Raw genomic sequence first — 12,921 nt, 5'->3', positions numbered from 1 at the left:
ATGAAAAAAGTAGAGTTCAGCAGGGGTCTGAGGACTGTATACAATGTACATAGGCAGAGGGGAAAGTGAGATTCTTTTGAGAAGATGGAGTCAGGTAAAGGGAAGGGAATTAACTTTATAATAACAGCAGTGGCAATAATAATAATAGTCATCACTGGTTTTTGAGTGCTTATAACGTGGCAAAGCATTTTATATGTATAACCTCATTTAACACTTATCACAACTTTGTAGGAAAGATATTCTCATTTGGAAACGAAGATGCTGAGACTCAAGAGAGACATTTTTGTTGTTGTGGTTCAGTCACTCAGTCGTGCACAACTCTTTGTGATCACACAGACTGCAGCAAGCCAGGCTTCCCTATTCTTCATCTCCCAAAGCTTGCTCAAACTCACGTCCATTGAATTGGTGATGCCATCCAACCATCTCATCCTCGGCTGTCCCTTTCTTCTCCTTCCTTCAATCTTCCCCAGCATCAGAGTCTTTTCTGACAAATAGACAACTTATTCCTGACAACTTACTTATCTCTCAAGTTGATCAAAATTACTATGTTATTTCTGACTCCAAAGCACTCAACAACCATCCATGTTTGCCAGGGACTGAGGGGTTCCTAGAGCCTGACTTCTCATTTTAAAACAGGGACAGTCTTAAGCAAATGGGAACAAGTTAGGCACCCTAATGCCAGAGTTCTAATAGTCTGTTATGGCAACTTGGGGCCCCTGCCCACCAGTTTAAAGAGATCTTTTCACTAGGTACAGAATATATGTGGCAGATAGTAATGTTTTTTCCATTTTTTAATCTTTTTTATTGTTAATGTGAGCCAGCAAGAACATTTTCTGAAGCTAGGTAATAGTTGAAACAATTGCCCACAAATGTGGGCATTCCCCCATGATGCTGGGTACAATATTTAATAGTGGTGATTCATGGACTGTTTCACTTTAGTATCGATGCCAGGAGTTCTTAACCTGGGGTAGATGGAGGGGGGCATCCGAGAAATTATAACACTATCTTCATTAACTTCTAATTGAAATTCAGCATTTCCTTCAATTATGACTACAAAGAATCAACCACAAAATTATTAGCTGTACCTGTGATTTTATCACTCATATAAATTGTATATGTTTTCATATCACACTGTAGCTATTGAGATGCACGATTTAAACTCATCACTTTAAAATTACAGTAATTATCAGGCCTACTGCAGCTCTGATATTTAATATATTAATAAATACATGAATTACTGATTTGTTTTGAAAAAAATATTTTGACAAATGCATTTCAATATAATTAGTTTGCTTTGCAATTTTATGCTCTTTTTTACACAATCAAAAACATTTTGAAAAAGAGTTTATGCCCCACAAGAGGTTAAGAACCCATGTTCTAAACCTAGGGGTAACAGACATACTTCCGTAAATCAACATCAACACTTTTTCTCCACTCTTGACACCACATCACCACATCACCAATCCACTGCTTCCATAGAGGAGCTAACCACCGTGCGTGCCTGGCTTTCAAGATCTAATCTAAGGCTGCCTCTCAGGTTCTAATCTAATCCTGTTCAATGGGAGGATTTGGGCTACAATGGACTAAATTTAGAAAATAAACATATTCACCAGCTAGGAAGTGAGGGACTGGGCTTTAAGCCTTAGAAGGAAGTAGGCTCCCTTAACTCAGTGCAGCCCACCCATTCTTTCACAGGCATTTTCCTTCCCTGGCCAATTGTGAGAGTCTCTTTGTGAATAACATGTCTGGATTAGTTTGCTGAACAATTGCCTCGTTTTAGTTAGCCTCTGATTGTCCTTGCTTTTGTGAGTCAAAAATCCTTAATCTTATTTGAATGAAATTTAATTCCCTAGAGAGCTGAGTCTTTAGTCTCTTAGTTTTATAAAGTGAGTGCTTAGAGAAAATGTAGGAGAGCTGACATGGGACTCCTTTAAAGCTAGGTCAAGCTCCTAAGAAAATAATTAGATAAATGTGCACTCCAGTTGGGGAGAAAAGGAGGAAAAGAATTTCTCCACAAATTGCTTTTAGAACATTTAAGTGGAATTGAATTTGATTGTCAAGAGCCAGACAGCTCTCGGGAGGTCATTTGATCTAGTCCCCTGTTGCTGAACCAGAGCACATATGTGAAAATCTAGCCCAAACTTAAAAAGCTTTACAGAAGAGAACAAATAATGTACCTAAGCAGGTCCTGCCAGGTAGGTGGGAGGAGGTTGCTGATTGAAAGGAATATTCATAATAAGCCATATGGTAGCATGAGCTCATTAATTAATTATTTAATTAATGAAACACATATTTATTGAGCCCCTACCATGTATCAGAGACTGTCCTGGGCACCTGAGACATATCCGTGAGATTACATTTTAGTGGGGGGCAGGGAAACTGATACACAATAAACCTATTAAGAATGTGATAATGTGTGTTGCGAAGAGAGAAGTACACTGAAAACAGAAAAAAAAATTAGAGCAGGGAACAAAAATGGAAGTACTGAAGTGCTGGCAGAGAAGGGATACCTTTGTAAACTTGTAAATACAAATGAGTTACTACATGTTAAGAACTTAGAATGATGCCTAGTATGATAAGTCCTCAATAAATTATATGCATATAAAATATGCATTATATATACCATATATATTTAGTAATGCATATTTTATATTATGCAATATACATTATATATGTATGTATATACATGTCATTTTGGTTACTATCATAATAGATTGGCTTGATTGGGTACAAGAAACAGAAACAGACTTAAGCAAAACAGGAATTTTATTAGAAGGGTGGTGAGGGTGCCTCTGAAGAACCTCTCAGAATTAGTTGAGAACTTGATGCCAGCAGAGAACACTTCATAGTGTTCTCTGCCCAGATCTTGGCAAGATGGGGAGAGCAAAGGAGAAGGTCATCTCAAAAAAGGAAATTGGTGAAAAGATGAAGCATTGAGACTGAAAGATAGTCTCATTCTAGTTAATAATCTGACAGAGTTCTATAAGATAGATTTGGTTTCCAAAGCAGGTACTGGAGGAGGGTGTTACACTTTCCCAATATGAGTCACAGACCAATATGATGTCAAATTTAGGGGATGGGTTTTAATTTCACAGCATATAAAGTATACTAGGGCTTCCCAGGTGGCGCTAGTGGTAAAGAACCTGCCTACAGATGCAGGAGATTTAAGAGACATGGGTTAGATTCCAGGGGTTGGGAAGAACCCCTGGAAAAGGGGATTGCAACCCACCCCAGTATTCTTGCCTGGAGAATCCCATGGACAGAGGAGCCTGGCGGGCTACAGTCCATAGGGTTGCAAAGAGTCAAGACATGACTGAAATGACTTAGCATGCACACAGTATATACTATGACTTTCCTATCTAAAAATTACCAAATCACAACCATGATCAGTTCACACTTGGAAACCTATAGATAGATTCTGGATATACAGATAATCTCTGAGGAGGGAATTCTTGTCCCAAAGGTGGTCAGCTGGGCAATAAATGAAATGAAACCAAACTATATATGTTCTCTTGACTTTTGATCACCTCTTTTCAAAAGAAACAAAGTCAATGTTGGCTAAAACAACTTTCCCTGCCCTTGGTTTCCCTACTCATCATCCCTTCTTATTGCTTAGTTTAGACTTGTCCACATGCTTACAGCTCTGACGCAAGAAATTGTCTGTTACCCAGAGGAAACCTGAGTGCCTTCAAGCTAAGAGGTACAGGGGTCTCTATGGGCTATTGAAACTGGTTGTAGTGCATCTAAGAGCATAATTACCAGTTCAGTGTGATTTTCCAAAACTTTCTCACCTGAGACACAATAATTAAAAACACAATAATTCTACCTGAGTAATTCAAACACTTGATTTGTCCCTGTGAATTTCTCCCAGCACATACAGAGGCTGGGATCTGTGGCCACACTATCCCTATTTGCATATTTTACTTCCAATCTCTGGGCATGGAAGTTCCCTTTTCCTTGTAGAGCCTCTTTTTAGGCAGAAATCTCCCATTTTTCAATGAATCATGCTTATTTTGGATGTCATCATGTTGCAGGTGTGTGAAGATTTAAAGGAAGGATTTGAGTCTGAGATATAAATGATTTGGGTTTCAAATATGGAAGGCCAGAGAGACTTATATTTTTATGACCAAATGGAATAGTAATATATTTAGACATATGGTATTCACATTATGTCTCATTTTCTTCAATGTTGTTGGCAGGAAAGCCATAGCAAGAGAAATGGCTTTCTCTTCCCTTGTGGTTATCTGAAGCAGTGGAGAGTCACCAACCAACATTTGGTTCTTACATTGATCCTCTCTGCTCAGGATAAAGAATCACAGGCCACCAGCTAACAATAGGATGGTATAAACCATCAAGTGTTGGGGAATTTAAAACTATTCAAATGCCAACTCATTACCTCCCTAGACCTTACCATTTTTAGGAAGTACCTAGAAGGAGATAATACTATAATAACCTTACAGAAGGAAAAATCTGAGCCAGAAGCATCAGGGGTCTACTCCAAGTATGAGGATCCAGTTTCCCTTCTGAACCCCTTAAAGAATTCAGAACCACAGGGGAAAATAAAGGTAACACAAGACAATGTTCACTGAAGTGCAATATGTCCCTATATCGGTAGGTAAAGTTCCTTAACCAGATGTTGGTACCAGGCACTGTTCCAAGCACTTTACATTACTAACTTATCTAAAAATTTCACAATAATAGTAAGAATTAGACACTTACTATTTTGATTTTACAGAAGAGGAATCTGAGCAAAGAGATGTTAAATGTCTTGCCTATCATCACAAAGCTAGCAATTAGCAAAGCTGGGATTTGAACCCAGGTTTTCTGGCTCCCAGGTCTGTGCTCTCAGCTACCATACCTATCAGTTTCACATGCATCTATCACTGTATATTTGAAACAAAAAGATAACAAGCTATTATTGCTCTGGATAAGCCTAAAGTACAGACGATACTGCTAGTCCGTTTGGTATAGATATGATACCCAAATGGGCTCACAAATAAGTCAAGTCTTCAGTGACAATACCTTCTATCATATCACATTGGAAGGATGGGTATGATGTTATCTTACGCTATTAAATTAAAACCAACGTACCTATATTAAATTACAGATTTATTTTAAATTTAAAGATTTATACAGGTAATCTGAATATCTGTGTATATGGCTTTATTCTTTTCAGGGTTACATTTCATGATATTTTTCCCCAAAGGGCAAAAACTTTGAACGCTATGTTTGAATGATTAATTTTGGGAAACACTGATGGTAGTCCAAATCTCCTATTTTAAAAGTGAGAAATTCAAAGCCTGGGTTCCTAAAGGAACTTGCTAAAAGTAACACAGTTAATGTCAACAATGGTTAATGTTTTTTGAGCTCTTGCTATGTATCAGGTACCATTTTAATTGTTGTTAAAAGGCTTATAGATATAAATTTAATTACAACTTGTAAGGTAAATAGTATTGTTATTATCTCCATTTTACAGATAAGGAAATATAGGCTTAGAGATAATGTTTAATTTGTCCTAAAAGGCAATATGGCTGTAAGAGTTAGAACTGGGATTGGAATCTCAGTCTTTCTAATTCCAGTGCCCAGATGTCATCTGTGCAACTATATTTCCATTCATGAAGTGTTAACAGTTAATTACAAAGCAAATCCTTTTCTATAGTTCTTTCAACATTACATGGCCTCCCACTGCCTCTGTTTACTGAGATTAGCTGCCATAAAATATAACTTTAGATGTAAAAAGTGGAAGGTATTATGCTGACGTGTACCCTCTCCTCAGAAATAATTACTTGAAGTTTCAAAATGAATGCCTTTCACAGCAGAAAGCTATTATCATATCTGTCACAGCAACAAATGTTCTTCATTTTAATATGACTGAAATAATGCCATTAGATTACAAATAATTAATGGTACATTCACAAAAGTTTTGTAAGACCATGATGTTTTCATAACAATATGATGTAACATGTTAGGGACCAGCCAAGTATAATTTAACTTCTCCCAGAATTCTCCTTCTCTACCTTCTCTTGCTCCAACCCTCATCTTGTTTTGTATTTCTAAATTTTACTAGGTACTGATATTACTTCAATAACAAACCATAGCCTTTAGGTAAGTCTTTCATCAGAAAGACAATCTCAAGGTTTCCTTTATAAACAGCATGTTGATTCACTGCCACTCTTTGGTGATGATAAAATGAAGCAATTGCCAGTTGAAGACAGTGGCTGCAGAAGAAATAAAGACTGACGTGCATGTATGCTTGGTCGTGGGCAACTCTTTGTGACTCCAAGGACTGTAGCTGCCAGGCTCCTCTGTCCATGGGATTCTCCAGGCAAGAATACTGGAGCAGGTTGCCATGCCCTCCTCCAGGGGATCTTCCTGACCCAGGGAGCCAACGCTTGTATTGCAGGTGGATTCTTTACCATGGAGACACCTGGGAAGCCATTAAGCCTGATGTTCTGTTTTTTTAAAAAAGCGGAGCAAATGAAGCAAAGCCGCCACATAAACCAGAGAAAATCTACTCTGTGGAGACTAACAAAATCCCCTATCATCACAGACATGAGTCAAGTGTGATTTCCATTTTACAAACTCAGGAAACTAAGGCCTCAGAACCCACAGGGAGTGGAACCCAGCGAGCACACACACCCACACCTGTCTGCTGGTGAAGGTGCCGCTTCGCCATCATCCTGTGCCCAGGCAGAAGGAAAGCTGGCAGTGCACAGGGAGCCCTTGGAACACACACGATCCTGATGATGATCCTCTCTCATTATTTCAGTTTCCTAAACACTTTTCCTGTGATTAAGGAACTGAATTAATTGTTGACAAGGTGGCTGGCCAGCACAGAGCAAAAATCCCACTCATGTGGGATGTGTTCCCTCTAAGTGGGGCAATGGGAAAGCATGCGGTATTGTTTTGTTTTTTCTGAGAAAGGGCTTGACAATTGGTCAGTGTCCAACAGCCTGGTCTTTGGACATAAATAATCATTTCTCCAAGGAAGGCTCTACCTAGGTCATCTGATCTGTTTTCCGCACAAAGTGTATTGCACTGACAAGGCTCTCATCCCAAGGAAGAAAGCAGAAATCTCATAATAAAACATTTTCATCAGTGAATCCCGGGAAGGGCCACAGTTCCAGGAAGGACTATTTATTCCAAGCACTGGGATGGATTTAACAATGTCCAGTCATAAAGTAGATGGCCTCCAAGAAAAGGGAACTGTTGGTAGGAATATAAATTGGTACAGCCACTATGGAAAATTATATGGAGGTTTCTCAAAAGACTGAAAACAGAGTCACCATATGATCCAGTGATCCCACTCCTGGGCATATAGCCAGACAAAACTCTAATTCAAAAAGATAAATGTACCTCAATGTTCATAGCAGCACTATTTACAATAGCCAAGACACGGAAAAAACCTAAATGTCCCATCAACAGATGAATAGATAAAGAGATGTGGTACATATATACAATGGAATATTGCTCAGCCATAAATAAGAATGAATAATGCCATTTCAGCTATCCATCCATGGATGGACCTAGAGATTATCATATTAAGTGAAGTGAGTCAGGCAGAGAAAGACAGATAGCATATAATGTCACTTGTATGTGGAATCTAAAATATGACTATGTAACAGAAATAGACTCAGATATAGAAACAGACTTGCTTGTTACTGTCTGTTTCCGTCATTAAAATGAAACTCACTGAAGGAATGGCCTCTGGTCTATAGTAGCTTCTTCAGTAACTAGAATAATGCCAGGCATGTAGGAGATGCTCAATAACATCTGTAATTTTTATTCATGAAACCAGTCATAAATATAGAGTATGTAATTGTCATTCTTCTGCAACAGAAGTATGCTGTGTTAAAGGGGAAGGAGTATTATATAATGGGAAGGGTTATCAAAGTGACTTTATTATTAGCAAGATCTTTTTTACTCCTCATTTAATTCTCTTCCATTAAATATCACTGATAAATTCCTTCCGTCCAGTCCTTGAGCCAACAGGTATACTATCCTCCCTGATGTACTATCAAACCCCGCTTCTCTTCCCTTGCCATGTGTGTCTCCTCCTGTTGGTTTTCCTAATCTGACCATATCATTCCCCAGCTTAAAACATTTCCATTACATGCCAGTGCCCTTACAATAAAGTCAACTAACATGACTTGGAAAACATTTGCAATCCTATCTGTGCTCAGATCTTGAGCTTCACTGCTTGGCCCTCACTGGTCTATCTTTCCATTTTTCCTTTGGTTTCCTGAATTCTCTCTTGCCTTTGGGCCTTTGCTCCATGCCTCACCCCTCTGCCTGGAACGCACCCGCTTCCAGTTCACCAAATTAACACATATTCATCTTTCAGCTTTGAAGAAGATGTTACTTCCTTCTGGAAGCTTTGCCAACCACAACACCTTTTCTAGTATCTTTCTTGCTCCTTAGTCATTAAGTTGTGTTTGATTCTTTGAGACGCTATGGACTGTAGCCTGCCAGGCTCCTCTGTCCATGGTATTCTCCAGGCAAGAATACTAGAGTGGGTTGCCATTTCCTTCTCCAGGGGATCTTCCCAACTAGGGATTGAACCTGTGTCTCTTGCATCTCCTGCATTGACAGGTGGGTTCTTTACCACTAAGCCACCTGTGTAGCCTCTCCACTACATTATAATTTACTAATTACTGCAACCATCAGTCTACACTCTTATCCCAGCTTCCTAGTTTGCCTCCTCCCCCATCAGGTTGTATTTGTCTTACATACTCTTATTCCCCTAGAATTGAGCACTATGCTTGATATTTTTTGTCATTTAGTAATTAAAAAAATAAGACAAAATAAAGGGATGCTTATGGCATGGTTTTAAAGGAAATCTCTGCGTTGACACTTGGGAACTTTTAACCAGTCGTCAAGTGTCTAATAAGCCCTCCATGCCCAGAATCACTTTGGCCCTCTCTCCTTTTTGAATGATTACCAAGAGGCACTGTCACCCCCTGGGGAGGCTTAGTCCCAGACTCTGCCATTTAGAGTGTAATATAAGAAGTCCTTTTCTGGAAGCAACACTGTGCGTGGTGGTACCTTTCAGCACAGCGAAAACTCGAAAAAGAGGGTGGTCTCAGCCAAGGGTCAAATTGCAGATACAATGCTTTATGTATTTGGCAGTGCTCTAGAGACAAATACATAATCACAGAGGTATGCGATCTGGTTGGAAAATTCGGGCCAGATAGAATGACATGGGTAGAAAAGCACATACACAAACACGTAACAATGAGCACTCTTATTTGTAAAAACCACATTAATGGATGGCAGCTCCCTACCTCTGAAGTGATTTATAAATTAAAATAATTGCCTCTTTGAACTGTGCAGATATTAATTGACCTATCACTAATGTACATACAGTCTCTAAACCATCCAAACATTACCTAAACATTTTATTCCCTTTATTCTGGAAACCCCAAAACCCACAAAAATAGGCTCTTTGTTCTGGTGCCAAGGGTCATAAAGGAAAAGCCATCATCTTTGATGACTTTGCAATTCTTATTCTAGTTCTTCATCAAATTAATTCTGAGTGAAATTAGTAAGCACTCTGAGCTTGAATAAGTCTTCCTATTCCCCTCCCCTTTTTACAATCTCATCCCAAGCACATGGATCCATTTCTGGCTCAAATTTCTGGTAATGAGAGCAGGGCAATTCATTATTTTTTTAAATTAATTTTAGCTTTGGGTACATATCCTAAATCACTCCAGGTTGTGGGCGCCTGGCATTTCCTTCCTACGTAAAATGAGGGAGAAACTAAATTGGCTGAGGCCCAGACATGCATGGACTATGACAAGCTTGCTAAGGGTTCATTCTGGAAGGGTGATCTTGACCTAAATTGAAATGCAGGCAGAAAAGCACAGCAGTTAGGACAGGAGTGTTAGGGCAGTGGTTATAAACCAGAGCTGATTTTGTTTCCCCAGTGAAAATTTGACAATGTCTGGAAACATTTAGGGTTGTTGCAACTTGTTGAGAGGGAGGTACTGTTGACATCTGATGTGTGGAAGTCAAGGATGCTGCTAAACATCCTACAATGCCCAGGACAGTCCCCTATGCAAAGGATTATCCAGTCCAAAATGTCAGTAGTGCTGCGGTTGAGCAACTCTACCCTAGAGGCCGTGCAACTCTACCCTAAAGGCTGCGATAGTTGAATTCACATCCCAGCTTTGCTTTTTTTATGGCTGTGTTATCTTGAGTAAGTTTCTTGATTTCTTTGAGCCTTAGAAGTTTCTCTTCTGTCAAATGGAGATAATGATAAAGTAACTACATTGACAGCATTTTGTCAAGCCTGGCATTTGTAAAGGTTTAAAAACATTATATTCTATTTTAACTGGAGTGGGTAGCCGTTCCCTTCTCCAAGGGATCTTCCCAACCCAGGGATCGAACCCAGGTCTCTTGCACTGCGGGCAGATTCTTTACCAGCTGAGCCACCAGGGAAGCCTAAGAATACTGGAGTGGGCAGCCTGTCCCTTCTCCAGGGGATCTTCCCGACCCAGGAATTGAACAGGGTCTCCTGCATTGTGGGCAGATTCTTTAGCAGCTGAGCTACCAGGGAAGCCTAAGAATACTGGAGTGGGTAGCCTATCCCTTCTCCAGGGGATCTTCCCGACCCAGGAATTGAACCGAGGTCTCCTGCATTGCGGGCGGATTCTTTAGCAGCTGAGCTACCAGGGAAGCCCCAATTCACCAATTAATGTATTTCAAATAGAAATACAAATTGCCAAAACTGGGCGGGGGGGTAATTGCCAACTTTTAAATATGAGTTCCAAGCCCATACTTTATTTTTTCTTTATGCTGTTACACAATGGAAGGATAAAAAAATGCATCACTTTATTTAGAAAATAGATTTGGCAACAATTGACTTTTATTTGGTGTGACTAAGTGATGCTAATTTCCAAATCTCAAAGATTCATTCTGTTTTGATTTAGGAACAGGAAAGGATGCATTATGAAGATATACCTTTTCCAGCATCTACACACACCCATAGTTTCTAAGCCAGAAATACAGTAATATTTGCTTTAATTCATAGAGTTTTTTTTTAAAAAGCCTCAGTTTTCCAGTGAGCAAAGCACTGGAATAGCATTCTAAAAATGCCTAAGAGAGTGGAAGAAAATGGAAATAAAAATCATATTCTGATATTTTTCTATGTGATACTGACATATTGTAACAGGTTAAGCAAATATGGTTTTTATACAAAATTTAATATTTATTTGAATTAAGTCAATCTGGACTTATAAAATGTGTATACAAAACAGTTTCCTGAAGTTACTTCCAATAAGAAGTGTCCTAATATTACACAGTGGTCTGCTAGTGCTTTATACCCACTCTGAAAATACTCTCCCCAAATAATTTTATACATGAAAACCAAGATCTCCTAATATTTCTTTTTTTTTTTTTTTTATTTTTCATTGATATGAATCAGCCATAGATTTACACTTATTCCCCATCCCGATCCCCCCTCCCATCTCCCTCTCCACCCGATTCCTCTGGGTCTTCCCAGTGCACCAGGCCGGAGCACTTGTCTCATGCATCCCACCTGGGCTGGTGATCTGTTTCACCATAGATAGTATACATGCTGTTCTTTTGAAACATCCCACCCTCACCTTCTCCCACAGAGTTCAAAAGTCTGTTCTGTATTTCTGTGTCTCTTTTCCTGTTTTGCATATAGGGTTATCGTTACCATCTTTCTAAATTCCATATATATGTGTTAGTATGCTGTAATGTTCTTTATCTTTCTGGCTTACTTCACTCTGTATAAGGGGTTCCAGTTTCATCCATCTCATTAGGACTGGTTCAAATGAATTCTTTTTGACGGCTGAGTAAAATTCCATGGTGTATATGTACCACAGCTTCCTTATCCATTCATCTGCTGATGGGCATCTAGGTTGCTTCCATGTCCTGGCTATTATAAACAGTGCTGCGATGAACATTGGGGTGCATGTGTCTCTTTCAGATCTGGTTTCCTCAGTGTGTATGCCCAGAAGTGGTATTGCTGGGTCATATGGCAGTCCCTAATATTTCTTAATGTTACAACTCCTACTTCTTTGTGCCAGGCTTTACTGAATGGACTAAACTGCACAGTCTTTTGGTCATTCTACAGATATTTTTGAATACCGACTACATGTTCCCATGGAGATGGGTGCTAGGATTATATCATGCTTTGAAACATGCAGATGGTCAGGAGACCACACAGGTTGGTGAGTGAGGACTCAGATTTCTAGAGTCAGAGAGAGTTGGCTTGACCTCTGGACATTTGGCTAAGTCATGTATTAGACTGGTGAGCCTTTGGCCATCTACTGAACCTGCCTGAGGATCTGTTTCCCCATGTGAAAATAGGTGGAAAGAGTATTTCTTGTTTGTTAAGAGGATGTGGTTGACATATTAATATATATATTACCATGTATAAAACAGATAGCTAATGGGAATCTGCTGTACAGGGCAAGGAGCTCTGTGGTGACCTAGATGGGTGGGATGGGGGAGGATGGGAAGGAGGGCTAAGAGCGAGGAAATACGTGTGTATATATACACACATATGGCTGATTCAGGGGCTCCCCCAGTAGCTCAGTGGTAAAGAATCTACCTGCGGTGCAGGAGCCACAGGAAACATGGTTCAATCCCTATGTCAGAAAGATCACCTGGAGGAGGATATGGTAACCCACTCCACTATTCTTGCCTGGAGAATCCCATGGACAGAAGATCCTTGCAAGTTACAGTCCAGAGAGTCAAAAAGAGTGGGACACAACTGAAGCAGCTTAGCATGCATGCACACACATGGCTGATTTGCTTCATTTCACAGCAGAAACTAACGTAACATTGTAAGACAGCTATATCCCAACTAAAAAAAAAACAAATAGGATACTGCTAAACAGCATTGAACTCGAGTCTTGTTATTTATTCAGAAAATGGTTCAAGAATGAT

At 39.5% G+C, this 12,921-nt stretch overlaps 1 long non-coding RNA gene across 2 annotated transcripts in view; it reads left to right on the top strand.

Moving 5' to 3' along the window:
* Positions 1-12,921, top strand: part of LOC122682662 — a 223,484-nt gene that overhangs the window by 72,281 nt on the left and 138,282 nt on the right. The window lies entirely within an intron of this gene.

The sequence above is a fragment of the Cervus elaphus genome, chromosome 24 (genome assembly GCF_910594005.1).
Source record: "Cervus elaphus chromosome 24, mCerEla1.1, whole genome shotgun sequence".
Taxonomy (NCBI): Eukaryota; Metazoa; Chordata; class Mammalia; order Artiodactyla; family Cervidae; genus Cervus; species Cervus elaphus.
Note: the sequence above shows the minus strand (reverse complement) of the source record. Positions and strands in the feature narration are given on the sequence as shown.